We start from the raw sequence: 25200 nt of genomic DNA, 5'->3' as shown, positions 1-25200 counted from the left end.
TCATTTTTTCCAATTAAGGGGCAATTTAGCGTGGCCAATCCAGCTGCACATCTTTTGGGTTGTGGGGGCGAAACCCACGCAAAGAATGTACAAACTCCACACAGTGACCCAGAGCTGGGATCGAACCTGGGACCTTGGTGCTGTGAGATCAGATGGGCTAACCCACTGAGCCACATGCTGCCCTTAATTCTCCCCTAAGGTGTTGATATCCATCAGGACACTGCTCTCGGAATCTCACATGCTTTTTCAATAGAAAGAACTTGCATTTATAAAGCACCTTCAATGTAAAATTGCCCGTGAAATTGTACAGGAGTGTAACAGAAAACAGACATCGAACTAAAGGAGGGGAGATTGGAAAGAGTTACCAGAAACCTGGTCCAAGAGGTGGGCTTGAAGGAGTATCTTCAAAGAGGAGATGGGGAAGGGTTTAATGAAGAAATTCTAGATAAAGTGACCAAAATGGTTGCCACTGGAGGGACTTTGGGGCCGGGGGCACAAGACAGAAGAATTTGAGGGAGTGATTATTCAATGGAGAGGGGGGGGGGGGGGGGGGGGGGGGGCTATAGGGCTCCAGAAACACAAAGCAGTAAGGCAAGAAGCAACTTAAAGATGAGAATGATCATTTTAAATTTCAAGCACTGAAGCCCACGGGCAATGTGGTGAAGTCCGTAAAGGTATGGCGAGTGGGACCTTGTCCCGAGACAGACGACAAGCATCTGAGTTTGAACAAGCTGGAGTTGACGAACAGTAAAAATTGAGAATAAAACTGCTGAGTTGGTACTAGGGTGTCCCAAGTGGGACCCAGATGCCTTCCACACAGAGGGAGTGGCTTTGATCCAGATTGGTGTTGGCAAAGATCTTGTTTGGAGCTGTGAAAGCAGCCTCAGACTGGATTTTAATAAGCTGCCTCTGTCATGGACATTTCTGCTCACTTCCTGAAATCAGACTCTTCCTGACGGACAGGCACATTAGGTTTAAACAAACCTCAATCCACAAAATGTATCCAAACACAGACAAAACCCAGCTCTCACTGTGGGGCACCATCATCAGGGTATTTTGACCCTTCCTGCCCACACACATCTTCTAGAGGAGATCATCAGGTAGAGATCAGAAAGGGAAAACTGGATGATTTGTTCCTTTCCCTGCTCCAGGCCAATGGGAGGAAACTATAGAACTTAGCACATTATTTACACCTGATGGTGCAGGACATTAGCACAGGGATTGGTACAGGCACTGGTGTCAGGGCAGGGGGTAGGTACAGCTGTTTGTGTGGGCACTGGTGTCAGGGCAGAGTGTAGGTACAGGTGTTCGTGCAGGCACTGGTATCAGGGCAGGGTGTGGGTACAGGCGTTCATGCGGGCACCGGTGTCAGGGCAGGGTGTAGGTACAGGTGTTCGTGCAGGTACTGGTGTCAGGGCAGAGTGTAGGTACAGGTGTTCGTGCGGGCACCGGTGTCAGGGCAGGGTGTAGGTACAGCTGTTAGTGTGGGCACTGATGTCAGGTCAGGGTGTAGGTACAGGTGTTCGTGTGGGCACTGGTATCAGGGCAGGGTGTAGGTACAGGTGTTCGTGTGGGCACTGATGTCAGGGCAGGGTGTAGGTACAGGTGTTCGTGTGGGCACTGGTATCAGGGCAGGGTGTAGGTACAGGTGTTTGTGTGGGCACTGATGTCAGGGCAGGGTGTAGGTACAGGTGTTCGTGCAGGCACTGGTATCAGGGCAGGGTGTAGGTACAGGTGTTCGTGCGGGCACTGATGTCAGGGCAGGGTGTAGGTACAGGTGTTCGTGCAGGCACTGGTATCACGGCAGGGTGTAGGTACAGGTGTTCGTGTGGGCACTGGTATCAGGGCAGGGTGTAGGTACAGGTGTTCGTGCAGGCACTGGTGTCAGGGCAGGGTGTAGGTACAGGTGTTCGTGCAGGCACTGGTATCAGGGCAGTGTGTAGGTACAGGTGTTCGTGCGGGCACTGGTGTCAGGGCTGGGGTAGGTACAGGTGTTCGTGCGGGCACTGATGTCAGGGCAGGGAGTAGGTACAGGTGTTCGTGCAGGCACTGATGTCAGGGCAGGGTGTAGGTACAGGTGTTCGTGCAGGCACTGATGTCAGGGCAGGGTGTAGGTACAGGTGTTCGTGCAGGCACTGGTATCAGGGCAGGGTGTAGGTACAGGTGTTCGTGCGGGCACTGATGTCAGGGCAGGGTGTAGGTACAGGTGTTCGTGCAGGCACTGGTATCAGGGCAGGGTGTAGGTACAGGTGTTCGTGCAGGCACTGGTGTCAGGGCAGGGTGTAGGTACAGGTGTTCGTGCAGGCACTGGTATCAGGGCAGTGTGTAGGTACAGGTGTTCGTGCGGGCACTGGTGTCAGGGCTGGGGTAGGTACAGGTGTTCGTGCGGGCACTGGTGTCAGGGCTGGGGTAGGTACAGGTGTTCGTGCGGGCACTGATGTCAGGGCAGGGAGTAGGTACAGGTGTTCGTGCAGGCACTGATGTCAGGGCAGGGTGTAGGTACAGGTGTTCGTGCAGGCACTGATGTCAGGGCTGGGGTAGGTACAGGTGTTCGTGCGGGCACTGATGTCAGGGCAGGGTGTGGGTACAGGTGTTCGTGCAGGCACTGGTGTCAGGGCAGGGTGTAGGTACAGGTGTTTGTGCGGGCACTGATGTCAGGGCAGGGTGTAGGTACAGGTGTTCGTGCGGGCACCGGTGTCAGGGCAGGGTGTAGGTACAGGTGTTCGTGCAGGCACTGGTGTCAGGGCAGAGTGTAGATACAGGTGTTCGTGCAGGCACTGGTGTCAGGGCAGAGTGTAGGTACAGGTGTTCGTGCGGGCACTGGTATCAGGGCAGGGTGTAGGTACAGGTGTTCGTGCAGGCACTGGTGTCAGGGCAGAGTGTAGGTACAGGTGTTCGTGCAGGCACTGGTGTCAGGGCAGGGTGTAGGTACAGGTGTTCGTGCGGGCACTGGTGTCAGGGCAGGATATAGGTACAGGTGTTCGTGCGGGCACTGATGTCAGGACAGGGTGTAGGTACAGGTGTTCGTGCGGGCACTGATGTCAGGACAGGGTGTAGGTACAGGTGTTCGTGCAGGCACTGGTATCAGGGCAGGGTGTAGGTACAGGTGTTCGTGCAGGCACTGGTGTCAGGGCAGGGTGTAGGTACAGGTGTTCGTGCGGGCACTGGTGTCAGGGCAGGGTGTAGGTACAGGTGTTCCTGTAGGCACTGATGTTAGCACATGGCATTGGTGTGAAGATTGAAAGTGTGTAAACCCTGTCGAGACGAATGAAGCAGAGGATGGATGTGCCTTGGTGTAATGTGTTGAGAAAGCAGTAGTGCAGCTTTACCACTGATCTCCACACTACTGAAATGAAAAATGAAAATCGCTTATTGTCACAAGTAGGCTTCAATGAAGTTACTGTGAAAGCCCCTAGTCGCCACATTCTGGCGCCTGTTCGGGGAGGCTGGTACGGGAATTGAACCGTGCTGCTGGCCTGCCTTGGTCTGCTTTCAAAGCCAGCGATTTAGCACTGTACTAAACAGCCCCGAGGCGCTCATAGCTGTTAATTGAATACACTTCTGCGAGTGCCTTATCCGAGTCATTATGTCGCTCGTCGATGTGTTTGAAACCTCTAGCATTGACACACCAAGGGCGGCTATACTGGTGTTAAGTTGAGTACAGTTGGTAGGGGTCACTAGTGCCACACAGTTTAGGACTGAACTCATTCAAGTAACCGAGCGGCTTGTCCCAAGTCAGGGAAAGCATGTAGCTGAGCACCTTTCTGGTTAGTTGTCCAAAGACATTACCACGTATATGTCATCATTTGATTTGTGTTGCTGACAATATGTAGTTTCACCGTGCAGCATCTATTTATTGTACCTGTATCGGTGCTTATCCACCACCTTTCATTTTTTGGGGGTTTTGCCTTTTATATATTTTTTGTTGTTTTTATAATTTTTGCTTTGTTTTGCCATCACCATTTTGCCCGGGGATGGTGCCACCTCTGATCCAAGATCGACATACGTTTGCCTTTTATCTTGCCATGTCTTCTCAAGTGCCTGTTGTCATCTTTGTAACGGACTGTGGCATCAACCACTGCAACCTTTTGAAAATAATATCAGGTTTCCATCAGGGCCACGTGTCTTGCTTCCTGGTATGGTGTCCAGCCGTAATTACCGACACACTGGCAGAGTTGTTTCAATACCTTGCTGCCGTTTAATTCTTTCATTCTTTACAAATGGACATCAAACAGAAATGTGGGTGAGGGTTTCATTTGGAGTCTCACATCGCCGACATGATTTGGTGCTCCTTGCACGCCCCATGTAAGGGGTCCGAGTAGGGTATAGGTTTGATCGAGATAGCAAGTTATTGATTAAGCGAGATTTTAGTTGATATACCGATTTGGTGCAGGTATTTGAGATGTCATTTTTGATATCTGAAATTCCAGCACCTGACTACACAGCTTCCTCCACTTTTTAAACTCCCACTCACTCCAGACTGTGAACCTATTTATTGGCTTTTGTCTGGTCGGGACTTGGCCAAGTAGGATGGGCATAACTGCCAAGATGCAATCTATGGAGTCCGTTCCGTCCGGGTTTCAGCTTTGTGTATTTGGAAGGAAATCCTTGATCGTTTCAGGATCTTGAGCTCGCACAATCCTCTGATTGTATCTGCATTACATTCTCCCCAAAACTGGAAGGATGCCCGTTTGACCACATCGTTGAACATGTCGAGTGCTTTGCGTTTGCGGATGGTATTTGCACTTCTATCTTCGGTTAGCCCTCCATTCCTGTTGCTGGAGTACACGAGGCCGTCAGCTCCATGTGGTGGGAGGGGTAGGAATTATTTTGTGCAGTTTCTGATGTCTTGGTCCAATTTGAGGAGTGTGTTCTGCGACACCTCAGAAAGGATTGACTAGAAATACATCCTGGGGATGACGTGTCTTTACGATTTCCACCCTCTGAGCTGGTCAGAGCCGCTGCCCGTGAGGCAACAACCCACGTTTTGAGCTTCTCCAGTCACTCTGCCTGCCCATGGTTCGATTCGGGTACCCAAGCTTTTCCCAGTCTCGCCTGGGGGGGAATATAGGTGACAGATTCGTTGCTGAGTCTCCAGTTTTTGCATTGATTGTGGAGGAAAGTTTTCCCTTGGTACTTGAAGTGGAAGCCGTTCATCTTTGCGGTGTTGATGGTCAACCCCGTGTGATCACAAAAGAACTGGAGTAACTTTGGGTTCTGTTCCATCCCAACGCGAGTGCCACTTAGAAGGGCAATGCCATCCGCAAAGACCAATGCAGAGCAGTTGACTCTTCTGGCCCCCAGGAGCATGGAAACTCCTGAGTTGGCCTTCACCAGGGAACATACCAAAGGATCCAATGCAATGTTAAAGAGTATTGCTGAGAGTGGGTCACCCTGTACATAGATCCCTGAAAGTTGCCACCCAGGTTGATAGGGTTGTGAAGAAGGCCTATGGAGTGTTGGCCTTTATTGGTAGAGGGATTAAGTTCCGGAGTCGGGAGGTCATGTTGCAGCTGTACAGAACTCTGGTACGGCCGCATTTGGAGTATTGCGTACAGTTCTGGTCACCGCATTATAGGAAGGACGTGGAGGCTTTGGAGCGGGTGCAGAGGAGATTTACCAGGATGTTGCCTGGTATGGAGGGAAAATCTTATGAGGAAAGGCTGATGGACTTGAGGTTGTTTTCGTTGGAGAGAAGAAGGTTAAGAGGAGACTTAATAGAGGCATACAAAATGATCAGGGGGTTGGATAGGGTGGACAGTGAGAGCCTTCTCCCGCGGATGGATATGGCTGGCACGAGGGGACATAACTTTAAACTGAGTGGTAATAGATATAGGACAGAGGTCAGAGGTAGGTTCTTTACGCAAAGAGTAGTGAGGCCGTGGAATGCCCTACCTGCTACAGTAGTGAACTCGCCAACATTGAGGGCATTTAAAAGTTTATTGGATAAACAAATGGACGATAATGGCATAGTGTAGGTTAGATGGCTTTTGTTTCGGTGCAACATCGTGGGCCGAAGGGCCTGTACTGCGCTGTATTGTTCTATGTTCTATGTATGACACCCCTTTCTCTATGGTTATCTCATTGGCCTTAGCTCTGTTCCCTTCAATCACCGTGGTATTGCCAGAGTTGGTCTTCGGCCATTGCAACAAAGTCTGTGGGTTGACTCATTCTCTGAAGTGATTTTACGAGTAGTTTGTGCCCAACTGAGTTGAATGCCTTTGCCAGATCGACAAAGACAACTGCAGGGTATTTTCTGAATCGAGAGGGTTTGACTCTTTTTGAGAGACTCGGGGATGGTGCCCGATATTAGCCATAGAGAGAAGAGTCGGAGAAGTTGTGCTCCACCTTTGTCAGGTGTGTCCTGGATGTCCTCCAGTTTCATTTCATCTGGACGAGCCGCACCATTATCATCAATCCCCTTGATTGCTGTAGTCACTTCCTCTTTCTCTGTTGGCTTCAGAGACCCGTCATTTGCGGACGAGGAACATGGCAAATTTGGTGAGATTCGCCTTATTGATGGCCTTGGAGAGTTTTTTGTGGAAATTCTGCTGGAGCTCCTCTCTGGTGAGAGGACATGTGGTTGTGGATAGCGCCCCCATGATCTGTCAGGCAAGTTGGCACCTGTTGGTTTTATAGAGCTGCTGGGGTCGCTCGAAATAGTGCTTTTTGTTTGGCCTGTATTTTCTTTGCATCGGTGTTACCGTTGCACTTCTCAATCTTGTTCTGTCTTTGCTGACATTGGGGAGGTCCTTTAGCATTTTGAGGTGATTTTCCCCCACCCATCAGTAAATTAGGTTTTCTCTCCTCTAGCCCAATGCCCAGAACCCAGCTGTCGGGGTCATCCTTCACAACCAAGAGTTCCTCAGGTTGCCCACATCCCGATGTTTTGGGGTGGCTGCCGGCGGTGTTGGATGTGGGACCGACTCATCAGGGTGTCTGGTCTCCCCTTGTGGCTTAGTTTCTGGAAAATCTTCCTCAAGATTGTCCGTTGTTGCTATTTGGGCCTGTATCTGGGCGCTCTGCAAGTTTCAGCGTTTATCTGAGATTTGTTTGCGGGTTTTGTTTAGGGGAGCTTGCAATTTCCTTGCTGATGTACCGGTGTCCGTCAAATCTCACTATAAGTTCCCGTAGAAAATCTCCTCCTCGGACCACTTGTAGTCCCTCCTCCCTGGCTTGGATTTGACTTTCAAAGCTTTGAGTCGTTACACATTCCATAGAGTGGCGTGGTTATGCCTCTCATGCTACCTGAGACCGCTCTTGGTTGTGAACCTATGTTCGTACTTGCTGCATCCCTAGGTCCCGGCTGGAATTGCTTGCCTTTTGCCCTTACAGTTAGTGTAGTGGCAGGAGATAGAATGGTATTCTCCGGTTATGTCGCAATGTGAACATTTGCTTGTTGTTCTTGACCTGGTGCTTCTTAGTCAGAAAGATGTTAAATAAGGAGACATTGGGGAGGATCTGTTGCTTGGCCTGCAGAACAGCCCATCAATGGGGTAGTGGATAGTCACCTCTTTGACTGATGTCCTGTCTTGAGTGGGCTCGAGTGTGACCCTCTTCCATGAAGGTGGCCCTCTTGGAAGTTTCAGCACCTAGTGTATTGCCGACCTCATTAGTCGTAGTTACCGCACCCATGATCAAAATCATCTATTTCTTGTTGTAGAAGGTCTGTGTTTCAAGATAGGTTGTCCCGGGGGGTGGGCAGCGCACTCAGTCTCTTCTATAACAGTGTTAGTGTCTTCAATTATTGGGATTACTGGTTCTTCTGGCCTGGCACCTGGACTCAGATCCCAATAGGGTCTCGTGTCCTCCTCCTCAGTCTGTATGGATGAGGATTTTGTTACTAGCCTGGTGGAATTGCAGCTCGAACTTGCACAGCATCGCCATTTATCAGTGTGCTGCTGACACAATTATGGGGAGGTCGTTTGTCTGGAATGCTACCCAACCCGTCTTGTCAAGACTCCAATGGGCTTTCCATTTTTTTTGTGGGTGATATAGTCTCTCAACTAAATATCTGATCTACTCACATCACGGACATCTCGTGATTTTCTTTAGTCGTTTAGTCTGTGATTAGCCAATTCTGCACGCTATGGAGGTTCCAGCGGGGCCAGCGAGGAGGCACGACTCATCGCTGTGATCGCCAAAATATATGTGAAAACACCATAGAGGTAACTAGCCAGAATTGACTCTCCAGGCAGACCCTGAGTCATTGGTATTCCCAAGCACAGCCCAGCGAAGCATGGAGGGAAAGATCAGAGGCAGAGCCATCTTGGCATCTTGGCAACTGACATTGCCTACCCCAAGGCCTGAGCAAGGTGCCACCTAATACTTTCTAATGACAAAGTAAAGGTCAGGGAAAAGGATTTGCTGGAAGGAAAATCTTACTTTAAAAAGTAGATTGAAGTTTTATAGGGAATTAAGATTACACTGAAACTACAAATCCTCAATGATATCATCCATCAACAGTTCTTAGCAGGAAGAGAGGTCACGGCAACTCACATGGCCTCAATATGTGACTACAGGAGCTTCCGGGCAGAGCAATAAGAAACAATGGTGATTGAGGAGAGGAGGAGGGAGTAATGTAATGATGGGAATGATGTAATAACCAACATTTAGCAGCATCTGACCCAAAGTTCAGGTTTAATGCAGAAAGCTAAGTCGGGTGACCGGGAGGAGAAATTATTTCATTGCTGTAAATGTTGCATTTCTCAGTCAGTTTTCCAACTCTGCTTCTTGTGTAAAGAGCCTGCGATGAGTCACACTCTTGCCTGCAGCTGGCAGTGGGTGGTCTGCAAGCTTTTCTTTGGCAGCCCTGCCTTTTCCCTTTGCCCCTGAGATTTGCAGGAATTTCTGAAACTTTTCCATATTGGCTGCGCTCCACATCAAGGACTGCTACCTGATCAGCTGTTGTGATGCACACTACATTTCACAAACTGCCACATAAACTGGGCATATCTCAAGGCCAACCTAGTCAGTCCATCATCTTCATTCATTTGTGTGGCAAAAGACATCCAGGTTCCAATTCTTAAGTGATGACTGTGAATGAGCAGAATGAGATTCCCCATGCCCAACAACTTCTTTCATCAAGAACACATTAGAATTTTTTTCTAGGTTGGATCTCAACCCAGATTTCAGAGGTCTAAGGATGATGCTCTAACTCATTCATTATAGAATCTTATAGCAAAGGAGGAGGGCCATTCAGCCCATCACCCTGTGTCGGTTTCTGAAATAACTATCCAATTTAGTCCCAGTCTAGCTTTTCAAACACAACCCTGCAAATTAGTTATTTTCAAGTTAATCTTTTGAAAATTCCTATGGAATCTGATTCTGCCACCTTTTCAGGTAATATGTTCCAGATCAGAACAACTCTCTGCTCCAAGGAGAACAATTCCACCATCTCCAATCCCTCGACATAACTCCCTCAATCCCCGATATCATCTTGGTGAACCTCCTTCAAAACTTCTGCAAGGCTCTGGAATGCCCTTTCTAACAGCACAGTGGGTGTACCAACACCTCAGGGACTGCAGCGGTTCAATAAGGGCAACTAGGGACGGGCAATAAATGTTGGCCTAACCAGCGACACCCACATCCTGTAAATGAATATTTTTTTAAAGTCCTTTTGAAGTGTTGCCCCACAATTGGACACAATGCTCCAGCTGAGGCCGATTCAGTGATTTATTGAACTGGAGCGGACCCAGTGGGGTGGAGTATCGGAGCTGTGAGTATAAAAAAAATTTACCTTGGCGATTCGCTCAAAATTTACAAAATCTGAAAAAAGTGACGTCCCAGGAAGGCTGTGACCTGATTAGTGACCATATTGGGAAACAAATTGATAAACGAACCAAATAAATAAAGTACAGATGGCTGGGCAGGCGATGTGCTGCAGTGTGTGGGACCTGGGCAGGCGATGTGCTGTAGCTGCAGTATGTGGGAGTTGGGCAGGCGATGTGCTGTAGCTGCAGGATGTGGGAGCTGGGCAGGCGATGTGCTGCAGCTGCAGTATGTGGGAGTTGGGCAGGCGATGTGCTGTAGCTGCAGTATGTGGGAGTTGGGCAGGCGATGTGCTGTAGCTGAAGTATGTGGGAGCTGGGCAGGCGATGTGCTGTAGCTGCAGGATGTGGGAACTGGGCAGGCGATGTGCTGTAGCTGCAGGGTGTGGGAGTTGGGCAGGCGATGTGCTGCAGCATATGGGAGTTGGGCAGGCGATGTGCTGCAGCTGCAGTATGTGGGAGTTGGGCAGGCGATGTGCTGCAGCTGCAGTATATGGGAGTTGGGCAGGCAATGTGCTGTAGCTGAAGTATGTGGGAGCTGGGCAGGCGATGTGCTGTAGCTGCAGGATGTGGGAACTGGGCAGGCGATGTGCTGTAGCTGCAGGATGTGGGAGCTGGGCAGGTGATGTGCTGTAGCTGCAGGATGTGGGAACTGGGCAGGCGATGTGCTGTAGCTGCAGTATGTGGGAGCTGGGCAGGTGATGTGCTGTAGCTGCAGTAGGTGGGAGCTGGGCAGGCGATGTGCTGTAGCTGCAGGGTGTGGGAGTTGGGCAGGCTATGTGCTGTAGCCGCACAATGTGGGAGCTGGGCAGGCGATGTGCTGTAGCCGCACAATGTGGGAGCTGGGCAGGCGATGTGCTGTAGCTGCAGGATGTGGGAGTTGGGCAGGCGATGTGATGTAGCTGCGGGATGTGGGAGCTGGGCAGGCGATGTGCTGCAGTAGGTGGGAGCTGGGCAAACAATGTGCTGTAGCTGCAGTATGTGGGAGCTGGGCAGGCGATGTGCTGTAGCTGCGGGATGTGGGAGCTGGGCAGGCGATGTGCTGCAGTAGGTGGGAGCTGGGCAGGCGATGTGCTGTAGCTGCAGGATGTGGGAGCTGGGCAGGCGATGTGCTGTAGCTGCAGTAGGTGGGAGCTGGGCAGGCGATGTGCTGCAGCTGCAGTATGTGGGAGCTGGGCAGGCGATGTGCTGTAGCTGCAGTAGGTGGGAGCTGGGCAGGCGATGTGCTGTAGCAGCAGGATGTGGGAGCTGGGCAGGCGATGTGCTGTAGCTGCAGGATGTGGGAGCTGGGCAGGCGATGTGCTGCAGTGTGTGGGAACTGGGCAGGCGATGTGCTGTAGCTGCAGGATGTGGGAGTTGGGCAGGCGATGTGCTGTAGCTGCAGTAGGTGGGAGCTGGGCAGGCGATGTGCTGTAGCTGTGTGATGTGGGAGCTGGGCAGGCGATGTGCTGTAGCTGCAGGGTGTGGGACCTGGGCAGGCGATGTGCTGTAGCTGCAGTATGTGGGAGTTGGGCAGGCGATGTGCTGTAGCTGCAGTAGGTGGGAGCTGGGCAGGCGATGTGCTGTAGCAGCAGGATGTGGGAGCTGGGCAGGCGATGTGCTGTAGCTGCAGTAGGTGGGAGCTGGGCAGGCGATGTGCTGTAGCTGCAGTAGGTGGGAGCTGGGCAGGCGATGTGCTGTAGCAGCAGGATGTGGGAGCTGGGCAGGCGATGTGCTGTAGCTGCAGGATGTGGGAGCTGGGCAGGCGATGTGCTGCAGTATGTGGGAGCTGGGCAGGCGATGTGCTGTAGCTGCAGGGTGTGGGAGCTGGGCAGGCGATGTGCTGTAGCTGCAGGATGTGGGAGCTGGGCAGGCGATGTGCTGCAGTAGGTGTGGGCTGGGCAGGCGATGTGCTGTAGCTGCAGTAGGTGGGAGCTGGGCAGGCGATGTGCTGCAGTGTGTGGGAGGTGGGCAGGCGATGTGCTGTAGCTGCAGGATGTGGGAGCTGGGCAGGCGATGTGCTGTAGCTGCAGTATGTGGGAGCTGGGCAGGCGATTTGCTGCAGTAGGTGTGGGCTAGGCAGGCGATGTGCTGTAGCTGCAGGGTGTGGGAGCTGGGCAGGCGATGTGCTGTAGCTGCAGTATGTGGGAGCTGGGCAGGCGATGTGCTGTAGCTGCAGGATGTGGGAGCTGGGCAGGCGATGTGCTACAGTAGGTGTGGGCTAGGCAGGCGATGTGCTGTAGCTGCAGGGTGTGGGAGCTGGGCAGGCGATGTGCTGTAGCTGTGTGATGTGGGAGTTGGGCAGGCGATGTGCTGTAGCTGCAGGGTGTGGGAGCTGGGCAGGCGATGTGCTGCAGTAGGTGTGGGCTGGGCAGGCGATGTGCTGTAGCTGCAGTAGGTGGGAGCTGGGCAGGCGATGTGCTGCAGTAGGTGTGGGCTGGGCAGGCGATGTGCTGTAGCTGCAGTAGGTGGGAGCTGGGCAGGCGATGTGCTGTAGCTGCAGGATGTGGGAGCTGGGCAGGCGATGTGCTGTAGCTGCAGTAGGTGGGAGCTGGGCAGGCGATGTGCTGTAGCTGCAGGATGTGGGAGTTGGGCAGGCGATGAGCTGTAGCTGCAGGGTGTGGGAGCTGGGCAGGCGATGTGCTGTAGCTGCAGTATGTGGGAGCTGGGCAGGCGATGTGCTGTAGCTGCAGGGTGTGGGAGTTGGGCAGGCGATGTGCTGTAGCTGCAGGGTGTGGGAGTTGGGCAGGCGATGTGCTGTAGCTGCAGGGTGTGGGAGCTGGGCAGGCGATGTGCTGTAGCTGCAGTATGTGGGAGCTGGGCAGGCGATGTGCTGTAGCTGCAGGGTGTGGGAGTTGGGCAGGCGATGTGCTGTAGCTGCAGGGTGTGGGAGCTGGGCAGGCGATGTGCTGTAGCTGCAGTAGGTGGGAGCTGGGCAGGCGATGTGCTGTAGCTGCAGTATGTGGGAGCTGGGCAGGCGATGTGCTGTAGCTGCAGTATGTGGGAGCTGGGCAGGCGATGTGCTGTAGCTGCAGGATGTGGGAGTTGGGCAGGCGATGTGCTGTAGCTGCAGGGTGTGGGAGTTGGGCAGGCGATGTGCTGTAGCTGCAGGGTGTGGGAGTTGGGCAGGCGATGTGCTGTAGCTGCAGGATGTGGGAGCTGGGCAGGCGATGTGCTGTAGCTGCAGGATGTGGGAGCTGGGCAGGCGATATGCTGTAGCTGCAGGGTGTGGGAGTTGGGCAGGCGATGTGCTGTAGCTGCAGGATGTGGGAGCTGGGCAGGCGATGTGCTGTAGCTGCAGGATGTGGGAGCTGGGCAGGCGATGTGCTGCAGTAGGTGTGGGCTGGGCAGGCGATGTGCTGTAGCTGCAGTAGGTGGGAGCTGGGCAGGCGATGTGCTGTAGCTGCATGATGTGGGAACTGGGCAGGTGATGTGCTGTAGCTGCAGTAGGTGGGAGCTGGGCAGGCGATGTGCTGCAGTAGGTGTGGGCTGGGCAGGCGATGTGCTGTAGCTGCAGTAGGTGGGAGCTGGGCAGGCGATGTGCTGTAGCTGCAGGGTGTGGGAGCTGGGCAGGCGATGTGCTGTAGCTGCAGTATGTGGGAGCTGGGCAGGCGATGTGCTGTAGCTGCAGTATGTGGGAGCTGGGCAGGCGATGTGCTGTAGCTGCAGTATGTGGGAGCTGGGCAGGTGATGTGCTGTAGCTGCAGTGGGTGGGAGCTGGGCAGGCGATGTGCTGTAGCTGCAGTATGTGGGAGCTGGGCAGGCGATGTGCTGCAGCTGCAGGATGTGGGAGTTGGGCAGGCGATGTGCTGTAGCTGCAGGATGTGGGAGTTGGGCAGGCGATGTGCTGTAGCTGCAGTATGTGGGAGCTGGGCAGGCGATGTGCTGTAGCTGCAGGATGTGGGAGTTGGGCAGGCGATGTGCTGTAGCTGCAGTATGTGGGAGCTGGGCAGGCGATGTGCTGTAGCTGCGGGATGTGGGAGCTGGGCAGGCGATGTGCTGTAGCTGCAGGATGTGGGAGTTGGGCAGGCGATGTGCTGTAGCTGCAGGATGTGGGAGCTGGGCAGGCGATGTGCTGTAGCTGCAGTGGGTGGGAGCTGGGCAGGCGATGTGCTGTAGCTGCAGTATGTGGGAGCTGGGCAGGCGATGTGCTGTAGCTGCGGGATGTGGGAGCTGGGCAGGCGATGTGCTGCAGTCGGTGGGAGCTGGGCAGGCGATGTGCTGCAGTATTTGGGAGCTGGGCAGGCGATGTGCTGTAGCTGCAGGATGTGGGAGCTGGGCAGGCGATGTGCTGTAGCTGCAGGATGTGGGAGCTGGGCAGGCGATGTGCTGTAGCTGCAGTATGTGGGAGCTGGGCAGGCGATGTGCTGTAGCTGCAGGATGTGGGAGCTGGGCAGGCGATGTGCTGTAGCTGCGGGATGTGGGAGCTGGGCAGGCGATGTGCTGCAGTCGGTGGGAGCTGGGCAGGCGATGTGCTGTAGCTGCAGAATGTGGGAGCTGGGCAGGCGATGGGCTGCAGTAGGTGGGAGCTGGGCAGGCGATGTGCTGTAGCTGCAGGATGTGGGAGTTGGGCAGGCGATGTGCTGTAGCTGCAGGGTGTGGGAGTTGGGCAGGCGATGTGCTGCAGTATGTGGGAGCTGGGCTGGCGATGTGCTGTAGCTGCAGTATGTGGGAGCTGGGCAGGCGATGTGCTGTAGCTGCAGGATGTGGGAGTTGGGCAGGCGATGTGCTGTAGCTGCAGGGTGTGGGAGCTGGGCAGGCGATGTGCTGTAGCTGCAGTATGTGGGAGCTGGGCTGGCGATGTGCTGTAGCTGCAGGATGTGGGAGCTGGGCTGGCGATGTGCTGTAGCTGCAGGGTGTGGGAGCTGGGCAGGCGATGTGCTGTAGCTGCAGTATGTGGGAGCTGGGCTGGCGATGTGCTGCAGCGTGTGGGAGTTGAGCAGGCGATGTGCTGTAGCTGCAGGATGTGGGAGCTGGGCAGGCGATGTGCTGTAGCTGCAGTATGTGGGAGCTGGGCAGGCGATGTGCTGTAGCTGCAGGATGTGGGAGCTGGGCAGGCGATGTGCTGTAGCAGCAGGATGTGGGAGCTGGGCAGGCGATGTGCTGTAGCTGCAGGATGTGGGAGCTGGGCAGGCGATGTGCTGCAGTATGTGGGAGCTGGGCAGGCGATGTGCTGCAGTATGTGGGAGCTGGGCAGGCGATGTGCTGTAGCTGCAGGGTGTGGGAGCTGGGCAGGCGATGTGCTGTAGCTGCAGGATGTGGGAGCTGGGCAGGCGATGTGCTGTAGCTGCAGTATGTGGGAGTTGGGCAGGCGATGTGCTGTAGCTGAAGTATGTGGGAGCTGGGCAGGCGATGTGCTGTAGCTGCAGGATGTGGGAACTGGGCAGGCGATGTGCTGTAGCTGCAGGGTGTGGGAGTTGGGCAGGCGATGTGCTGCAGCATATGGGAGTTGGGCAGGCGATGTGCTGCAGCTGCAGTATGTGGGAGTTGGGCAGGCGATGTGCTGCAGCTGCAGTATATGGGAGTTGGGCAGGCAATGTGCTGTAGCTGAAGTATGTGGGAGCTGGGCAGGCGATGTGCTGTAGCTGCAGGATGTGGGAACTGGGCAGGCGATGTGCTGTAGCTGCAGGATGTGGGAGCTGGGCAGGTGATGTGCTGTAGCTGCAGGATGTGGGAACTGGGCAGGCGATGTGCTGTAGCTGCAGTATGTGGGAGCTGGGCAGGTGATGTGCTGTAGCTGCAGTAGGTGGGAGCTGGGCAGGCGATGTGCTGTAGCTGCAGGGTGTGGGAGTTGGGCAGGCTATGTGCTGTAGCCGCACAATGTGGGAGCTGGGCAGGCGATGTGCTGTAGCCGCACAATGTGGGAGCTGGGCAGGCGATGTGCTGTAGCTGCAGGATGTGGGAGTTGGGCAGGCGATGTGATGTAGCTGCGGGATGTGGGAGCTGGGCAGGCGATGTGCTGCAGTAGGTGGGAGCTGGGCAAACAATGTGCTGTAGCTGCAGTATGTGGGAGCTGGGCAGGCGATGTGCTGTAGCTGCGGGATGTGGGAGCTGGGCAGGCGATGTGCTGCAGTAGGTGGGAGCTGGGCAGGCGATGTGCTGTAGCTGCAGGATGTGGGAGCTGGGCAGGCGATGTGCTGTAGCTGCAGTAGGTGGGAGCTGGGCAGGCGATGTGCTGCAGCTGCAGTATGTGGGAGCTGGGCAGGCGATGTGCTGTAGCTGCAGTAGGTGGGAGCTGGGCAGGCGATGTGCTGTAGCAGCAGGATGTGGGAGCTGGGCAGGCGATGTGCTGTAGCTGCAGGATGTGGGAGCTGGGCAGGCGATGTGCTGCAGTGTGTGGGAACTGGGCAGGCGATGTGCTGTAGCTGCAGGATGTGGGAGTTGGGCAGGCGATGTGCTGTAGCTGCAGTAGGTGGGAGCTGGGCAGGCGATGTGCTGTAGCTGTGTGATGTGGGAGCTGGGCAGGCGATGTGCTGTAGCTGCAGGGTGTGGGACCTGGGCAGGCGATGTGCTGTAGCTGCAGTATGTGGGAGTTGGGCAGGCGATGTGCTGTAGCTGCAGTAGGTGGGAGCTGGGCAGGCGATGTGCTGTAGCAGCAGGATGTGGGAGCTGGGCAGGCGATGTGCTGTAGCTGCAGTAGGTGGGAGCTGGGCAGGCGATGTGCTGTAGCTGCAGTAGGTGGGAGCTGGGCAGGCGATGTGCTGTAGCAGCAGGATGTGGGAGCTGGGCAGGCGATGTGCTGTAGCTGCAGGATGTGGGAGCTGGGCAGGCGATGTGCTGCAGTATGTGGGAGCTGGGCAGGCGATGTGCTGTAGCTGCAGGGTGTGGGAGCTGGGCAGGCGATGTGCTGTAGCTGCAGGATGTGGGAGCTGGGCAGGCGATGTGCTGCAGTAGGTGTGGGCTGGGCAGGCGATGTGCTGTAGCTGCAGTATGTGGGAGTTGGGCAGGCGATGTGCTGTAGCTGCAGTAGGTGGGAGCTGGGCAGGCGATGTGCTGCAGTGTGTGGGAGGTGGGCAGGCGATGTGCTGTAGCTGCAGGATGTGGGAGCTGGGCAGGCGATGTGCTGTAGCTGCAGTATGTGGGAGCTGGGCAGGCGATTTGCTGCAGTAGGTGTGGGCTAGGCAGGCGATGTGCTGTAGCTGCAGGGTGTGGGAGCTGGGCAGGCGATGTGCTGTAGCTGCAGTATGTGGGAGCTGGGCAGGCGATGTGCTGTAGCTGCAGGATGTGGGAGCTGGGCAGGCGATGTGCTACAGTAGGTGTGGGCTAGGCAGGCGATGTGCTGTAGCTGCAGGGTGTGGGAGCTGGGCAGGCGATGTGCTGTAGCTGTGTGATGTGGGAGTTGGGCAGGCGATGTGCTGTAGCTGCAGGGTGTGGGAGCTGGGCACGCGATGTGCTGCAGTAGGTGTGGGCTGGGCAGGCGATGTGCTGTAGCTGCAGTAGGTGGGAGCTGGGCAGGCGATGTGCTGCAGTAGGTGTGGGCTGGGCAGGCGATGTGCTGTAGCTGCAGTAGGTGGGAGCTGGGCAGGCGATGTGCTGTAGCTGCAGGATGTGGGAGCTGGGCAGGCGATGTGCTGTAGCTGCAGTAGGTGGGAGCTGGGCAGGCGATGTGCTGTAGCTGCAGGATGTGGGAGTTGGGCAGGCGATGAGCTGTAGCTGCAGGGTGTGGGAGCTGGGCAGGCGATGTGCTGTAGCTGCAGTATGTGGGAGCTGGGCAGGCGATGTGCTGTAGCTGCAGGGTGTGGGAGTTGGGCAGGCGATGTGCTGTAGCTGCAGGGTGTGGGAGTTGGGCAGGCGATGTGCTGTAGCTGCAGGGTGTGGGAGCTGGGCAGGCGATGTGCTGTAGCTGCAGTATGTGGGAGCTGGGCAGGCGATGTGCTGTAGCTGCAGGGTGTGGGAGTTGGGCAGGCGATGTGCTGTAGCTGCAGGGTGTGGGAGCTGGGCAGGCGATGTGCTGTAGCTGCAGTAGGTGGGAGCTGGGCAGGCGATGTGCTGTAGCTGCAGTATGTGGGAGCTGGGCAGGCGATGTGCTGTAGCTGCAGTATGTGGGAGCTGGGCAGGCGATGTGCTGTAGCTGCAGGATGTGGGAGTTGGGCAGGCGATGTGCTGTAGCTGCAGGGTGTGGGAGTTGGGCAGGCGATGTGCTGTAGCTGCAGGGTGTGGGAGTTGGGCAGGCGATGTGCTGTAGCTGCAGGATGTGGGAGCTGGGCAGGCGATGTGCTGTAGCTGCAGGATGTGGGAGCTGGGCAGGCGATATGCTGTAGCTGCAGGGTGTGGGAGTTGGGCAGGCGATGTGCTGTAGCTGCAGGATGTGGGAGCTGGGCAGGCGATGTGCTGTAGCTGCAGGATGTGGGAGCTGGGCAGGCGATGTGCTGCAGTAGGTGTGGGCTGGGCAGGCGATGTGCTGTAGCTGCAGTAGGTGGGAGCTGGGCAGGCGATGTGCTGTAGCTGCATGATGTGGGAACTGGGCAGGTGATGTGCTGTAGCTGCAGTAGGTGGGAGCTGGGCAGGCGATGTGCTGCAGTAGGTGTGGGCTGGGCAGGCGATGTGCTGTAGCTGCAGTAGGTGGGAGCTGGGCAGGCGATGTGCTGTAGCTGCAGGTTGTGGGAGCTAAGCAGGCGATGTGCTGTAGCTGCAGTATGTGGGAGCTGGGCAGGCGATGTGCTGTAGCTGCAGTATGTGGGAGCTGGGCAGGCGATGTGCTGTAGCTGCAGTATGTGGGAGCTGGGCAGGTGATGTGCTGTAGCTGCAGTGGGTGGGAGCTGGGCAGGCGATGTGCTGTAGCTGCAGTATGTGGGAGCTGGGCAGGCGATGTGCTGCAGCTGCAGGATGTGGGAGTTGGGCAGGCGATGTGCTGTAGCTGCAGGATGTGGGAGTTGGGCAGGCGATGTGCTGTAGCTGCAGTATGTGGGAGCTGGGCAGGCGATGTGCTGTAGCTGCAGGATGTGGGAGTTGGGCAGGCGATGTGCTGTAGCTGCAGTATGTGGGAGCTGGGCAGGCGATGTGCTGTAGCTGCAGGATGTGGGAGTTGGGCAGGCGATGTGCTGTAGCTGCAGTATGTGGGAGCTGGGCAGGCGATGTGCTGTAGCTGCGGGATGTGGGAGCTGGGCAGGCGATGTGCTGTAGCTGCAGGATGTGGGAGTTGGGCAGGCGATGTGCTGTAGCTGCAGGATGTGGGAGCTGGGCAGGCGATGTGCTGTAGCTGCAGTGGGTGGGAGCTGGGCAGGCGATGTGCTGTAGCTGCAGTATGTGGGAGCTGGGCAGGCGATGTGCTGTAGCTGCGGGATGTGGGAGCTGGGCAGGCGATGTGCTGCAGTCGGTGGGAGCTGGGCAGGCGATGTGCTGCAGTATTTGGGAGCTGGGCAGGCGATGTGCTGTAGCTGCAGGATGTGGGAGCTGGGCAGGCGATGTGCTGTAGCTGCAGGATGTGGGAGCTGGGCAGGCGATGTGCTGTAGCTGCAGTATGTGGGAGCTGGGCAGGCGATGTGCTGTAGCTGCAGGATGTGGGAGCTGGGCAGGCGATGTGCTGTAGCTGCGGGATGTGGGAGCTGGGCAGGCGATGTGCTGCAGTCGGTGGGAGCTGGGCAGGCGATGTGCTGTAGCTGCAGAATGTGGGAGCTGGGCAGGCGATGGGCTGCAGTAGGTGGGAGCTGGGCAGGCGATGTGCTGTAGCTGCAGGATGTGGGAGTTGGGCAGGCGATGTGCTGTAGCTGCAGGGTGTGGGAGTTGGGCAGGCGATGTGCTGCAGTATGTGGGAGCTGGGCTGGCGATGTGCTGTAGCTGCAGTATGTGGGAGCTGGGCAGGCGATGTGCTGTAGCTGCAGGATGTGGGAGTTGGGCAGGCGATGTGCTGTAGCTGCAGGGTGTGGGAGCTGGGCAGGCGATGTGCTGTAGCTGCAGTATGTGGGAGCTGGGCTGGCGATGTGCTGTAGCTGCAGGATGTGGGAGCTGGGCTGGCGATGTGCTGTAGCTGCAGGGTGTGGGAGCTGGGCAGGCGATGTGCTGTAGCTGCAGTATGTGGGAGCTGGGCTGGCGATGTGCTGCAGCGTGTGGGAGTTGAGCAGGCGATGTGCTGTAGCTGCAGGATGTGGGAGCTGGGCAGGCGATGTGCTGTAGCTGCAGTATGTGGGAGCTGGGCTGGCGATGTGCTGTAGCTGCAGGGTGTGGGAGCTGGGCAGGCGATGTGCTGTAGCTGCAGGATGTGGGAGTTGGGCAGGCGATGTGCTGTAGCTGCAGGATGTGGGAGCTGGGCTGGCGATGTGCTGCAGTGTGTGGGAGTTGGGCAGGCGATGTGCTGTACCTGCAGGGTGTGGGAGCTGGGCAGGCGATGTGCTGTAGCTGCAGGATGTGGGAGCTGGGCAGGCGATGTGCTGTAGCAGCAGGATGTGGGAGCTGGGCAGGCGATGTGCTGTAGCTGCAGGATGTGGGAGCTGGGCAGGCAATGTGCTGCAGTATGTGGGAGCTGGGCAGGCGATGTGCTGCAGTATGTGGGAGCTGGGCAGGCGATGTGCTGCAGTATGTGGGAGCTGGGCAGGCGATGTGCTGTAGCTGCAGGGTGTGGGAGCTGGGCAGGCGATGTGCTGTAGCTGCAGGATGTGGGAGCTGGGCAGGCGATGTGCTGCAGTAGGTGTGGGCTGGGCAGGCGATGTGCTGTAGCTGCAGTAGGTGGGAGCTGGGCAGGCGATGTGCTGCAGTGTGTGGGAGTTGGGCAGGCGATGTGCTGTAGCTGCAGGATGTGGGAGCTGGGCAGGCGATGTGCTGTAGCTGCAGTATGTGGGAGCTGGGCAGGCGATTTGCTGCAGTAGGTGTGGGCTAGGCAGGCGATGTGCTGTAGCTGCAGGGTGTGGGAGCTGGGCAGGCGATGTGCTGTAGCTGCAGTATGTGGGAGCTGGGCAGGCGATGTGCTGTAGCTGCAGGATGTGGGAGCTGGGCAGGCGATGTGCTACAGTAGGTGTGGGCTAGGCAGGCGATGTGCTGTAGCTGCAGGGTGTGGGAGCTGGGCAGGCGATGTGCTGTAGCTGTGTGATGTGGGAGTTGGGCAGGCGATGTGCTGTAGCTGCAGGGTGTGGGAGCTGGGCACGCGATGTGCTGCAGTAGGTGTGGGCTGGGCAGGCGATGTGCTGTAGCTGCAGTAGGTGGGAGCTGGGCAGGCGATGTGCTGCAGTAGGTGTGGGCTGGGCAGGCGATGTGCTGTAGCTGCAGTAGGTGGGAGCTGGGCAGGCGATGTGCTGTAGCTGCAGGATGTGGGAGCTGGGCAGGCGATGTGCTGTAGCTGCAGTAGGTGGGAGCTGGGCAGGCGATGTGCTGTAGCTGCAGGATGTGGGAGTTGGGCAGGCGATGAGCTGTAGCTGCAGGGTGTGGGAGCTGGGCAGGCGATGTGCTGTAGCTGCAGTATGTGGGAGCTGGGCAGGCGATGTGCTGTAGCTGCAGGGTGTGGGAGTTGGGCAGGCGATGTGCTGTAGCTGCAGGGTGTGGGAGTTGGGCAGGCGATGTGCTGTAGCTGCAGGGTGTGGGAGCTGGGCAGGCGATGTGCTGTAGCTGCAGTATGTGGGAGCTGGGCAGGCGATGTGCTGTAGCTGCAGGGTGTGGGAGTTGGGCAGGCGATGTGCTGTAGCTGCAGGGTGTGGGAGCTGGGCAGGCGATGTGCTGTAGCTGCAGTAGGTGGGAGCTGGGCAGGCGATGTGCTGTAGCTGCAGTATGTGGGAGCTGGGCAGGCGATGTGCTGTAGCTGCAGTATGTGGGAGCTGGGCAGGCGATGTGCTGTAGCTGCAGGATGTGGGAGTTGGGCAGGCGATGTGCTGTAGCTGCAGGGTGTGGGAGTTGGGCAGGCGATGTGCTGTAGCTGCAGGGTGTGGGAGTTGGGCAGGCGATGTGCTGTAGCTGCAGGATGTGGGAGCTGGGCAGGCGATGTGCTGTAGCTGCAGGATGTGGGAGCTGGGCAGGCGATATGCTGTAGCTGCAGGGTGTGGGAGTTGGGCAGGCGATGTGCTGTAGCTGCAGGATGTGGGAGCTGGGCAGGCGATGTGCTGTAGCTGCAGGATGTGGGAGCTGGGCAGGCGATGTGCTGCAGTAGGTGTGGGCTGGGCAGGCGATGTGCTGTAGCTGCAGTAGGTGGGAGCTGGGCAGGCGATGTGCTGTAGCTGCATGATGTGGGAACTGGGCAGGTGATGTGCTGTAGCTGCAGTAGGTGGGAGCTGGGCAGGCGATGTGCTGCAGTAGGTGTGGGCTGGGCAGGCGATGTGCTGTAGCTGCAGTAGGTGGGAGCTGGGCAGGCGATGTGCTGTAGCTGCAGGGTGTGGGAGCTGGGCAGGCGATGTGCTGTAGCTGCAGTATGTGGGAGCTGGGCAGGCGATGTGCTGTAGCTGCAGTATGTGGGAGCTGGGCAGGCGATGTGCTGTAGCTGCAGTATGTGGGAGCTGGGCAGGTGATGTGCTGTAGCTGCAGTGGGTGGGAGCTGGGCAGGCGATGTGCTGTAGCTGCAGTATGTGGGAGCTGGGCAGGCGATGTGCTGCAGCTGCAGGATGTGGGAGTTGGGCAGGCGATGTGCTGTAGCTGCAGGATGTGGGAGTTGGGCAGGCGATGTGCTGTAGCTGCAGTATGTGGGAGCTGGGCAGGCGATGTGCTGTAGCTGCAGGATGTGGGAGTTGGGCAGGCGATGTGCTGTAGCTGCAGTATGTGGGAGCTGGGCAGGCGATGTGCTGTAGCTGCAGGATGTGGGAGTTGGGCAGGCGATGTGCTGTAGCTGCAGTATGTGGGAGCTGGGCAGGCGATGTGCTGTAGCTGCGGGATGTGGGAGCTGGGCAGGCGATGTGCTGTAGCTGCAGGATGTGGGAGTTGGGCAGGCGATGTGCTGTAGCTGCAGGATGTGGGAGCTGGGCAGGCGATGTGCTGTAGCTGCAGTGGGTGGGAGCTGGGCAGGCGATGTGCTGTAGCTGCAGTATGTGGGAGCTGGGCAGGCGATGTGCTGTAGCTGCGGGATGTGGGAGCTGGGCAGGCGATGTGCTGCAGTCGGTGGGAGCTGGGCAGGCGATGTGCTGCAGTATTTGGGAGCTGGGCAGGCGATGTGCTGTAGCTGCAGGATGTGGGAGCTGGGCAGGCGATGTGCTGTAGCTGCAGGATGTGGGAGCTGGGCAGGCGATGTGCTGTAGCTGCAGTATGTGGGAGCTGGGCAGGCGATGTGCTGTAGCTGCAGGATGTGGGAGCTGGGCAGGCGATGTGCTGTAGCTGCGGGATGTGGGAGCTGGGCAGGCGATGTGCTGCAGTCGGTGGGAGCTGGGCAGGCGATGTGCTGTAGCTGCAGAATGTGGGAGCTGGGCAGGCGATGGGCTGCAGTAGGTGGGAGCTGGGCAGGCGATGTGCTGTAGCTGCAGGATGTGGGAGTTGGGCAGGCGATGTGCTGTAGCTGCAGGGTGTGGGAGTTGGGCAGGCGATGTGCTGCAGTATGTGGGAGCTGGGCTGGCGATGTGCTGTAGCTGCAGTATGTGGGAGCTGGGCAGGCGATGTGCTGTAGCTGCAGGATGTGGGAGTTGGGCAGGCGATGTGCTGTAGCTGCAGGGTGTGGGAGCTGGGCAGGCGATGTGCTGTAGCTGCAGTATGTGGGAGCTGGGCTGGCGATGTGCTGTAGCTGCAGGATGTGGGAGCTGGGCTGGCGATGTGCTGTAGCTGCAGGGTGTGGGAGCTGGGCAGGCGATGTGCTGTAGCTGCAGTATGTGGGAGCTGGGCTGGCGATGTGCTGCAGCGTGTGGGAGTTGAGCAGGCGATGTGCTGTAGCTGCAGGATGTGGGAGCTGGGCAGGCGATGTGCTGTAGCTGCAGTATGTGGGAGCTGGGCTGGCGATGTGCTGTAGCTGCAGGGTGTGGGAGCTGGGCAGGCGATGTGCTGTAGCTGCAGGATGTGGGAGTTGGGCAGGCGATGTGCTGTAGCTGCAGGATGTGGGAGCTGGGCTGGCGATGTGCTGCAGTGTGTGGGAGTTGGGCAGGCGATGTGCTGTACCTGCAGGGTGTGGGAGCTGGGCAGGCGATGTGCTGTAGCTGCAGGATGTGGGAGCTGGGCAGGCGATGTGCTGTAGCAGCAGGATGTGGGAGCTGGGCAGGCGATGTGCTGTAGCTGCAGGATGTGGGAGCTGGGCAGGCAATGTGCTGCAGTATGTGGGAGCTGGGCAGGCGATGTGCTGCAGTATGTGGGAGCTGGGCAGGCGATGTGCTGCAGTATGTGGGAGCTGGGCAGGCGATGTGCTGTAGCTGCAGGGTGTGGGAGCTGGGCAGGCGATGTGCTGTAGCTGCAGGATGTGGGAGCTGGGCAGGCGATGTGCTGCAGTAGGTGTGGGCTGGGCAGGCGATGTGCTGTAGCTGCAGTAGGTGGGAGCTGGGCAGGCGATGTGCTGCAGTGTGTGGGAGTTGGGCAGGCGATGTGCTGTAGCTGCAGGATGTGGGAGCTGGGCAGGCGATGTGCTGTAGCTGCAGTATGTGGGAGCTGGGCAGGCGATTTGCTGCAGTAGGTGTGGGCTAGGCAGGCGATGTGCTGTAGCTGCAGGGTGTGGGAGCTGGGCAGGCGATGTGCTGTAGCTGCAGTATGTGGGAGCTGGGCAGGCGATGTGCTGTAGCTGCAGGATGTGGGAGCTGGGCAGGCGATGTGCTACAGTAGGTGTGGGCTAGGCAGGCGATGTGCTGTAGCTGCAGGGTGTGGGAGCTGGGCAGGCGATGTGCTGTAGCTGTGTGATGTGGGAGTTGGGCAGGCGATGTGCTGTAGCTGCAGGGTGTGGGAGCTGGGCAGGCGATGTGCTGCAGTAGGTGTGGGCTGGGCAGGCGATGTGCTGTAGCTGCAGTAGGTGGGAGCTGGGCAGGCGATGTGCTGCAGTAGGTGTGGGCTGGGCAGGCGATGTGCTGTAGCTGCAGTAGGTGGGAGCTGGGCAGGCGATGTGCTGTAGCTGCAGGATGTGGGAGCTGGGCAGGCGATGTGCTGTAGCTGCAGTAGGTGGGAGCTGGGCAGGCGATGTGCTGTAGCTGCAGGATGTGGGAGTTGGGCAGGCGATGTGCTGTAGCTGCAGGGTGTGGGAGCTGGGCAGGCGATGTGCTGTAGCTGCAGTATGTGGGAGCTGGGCAGGCGATGTGCTGTAGCTGCAGGGTGTGGGAGTTGGGCAGGCGATGTGCTGTAGCTGCAGGGTGTGGGAGTTGGGCAGGCGATGTGCTGTAGCTGCAGGGTGTGGGAGCTGGGCAGGCGATGTGCTGTAGCTGCAGTATGTGGGAGCTGGGCAGGCGATGTGCTGTAGCTGCAGGGTGTGGGAGTTGGGCAGGCGATGTGCTGTAGCTGCAGTATGTGGGAGCTGGGCAGGCGATGTGCTGTAGCTGAAGGGTGTGGGAGTTGGGCAGGCGATGTGCTGTAGCTGCAGGGTGTGGGAGCTGGGCAGGCGATGTGCTGTAGCTGCAGTAGGTGGGAGCTGGGCAGGCGATGTGCT

General features: G+C 57.2%; 1 protein-coding gene across 1 annotated transcript in view; it reads right to left on the bottom strand.

The window, feature by feature from the left end:
* smg6 (SMG6 nonsense mediated mRNA decay factor) overlaps nucleotides 1-25200 on the bottom strand; it is a 679747-nt gene that overhangs the window by 5538 nt on the left and 649009 nt on the right.

This window comes from Scyliorhinus torazame, chromosome 12 (assembly GCF_047496885.1).
Source record: "Scyliorhinus torazame isolate Kashiwa2021f chromosome 12, sScyTor2.1, whole genome shotgun sequence".
Classification (NCBI taxonomy): Eukaryota; Metazoa; Chordata; class Chondrichthyes; order Carcharhiniformes; family Scyliorhinidae; genus Scyliorhinus; species Scyliorhinus torazame.
The sequence above is the reverse complement of the archived record's forward strand: the minus strand, read 5'-3'. Positions and strand labels throughout refer to the sequence as shown.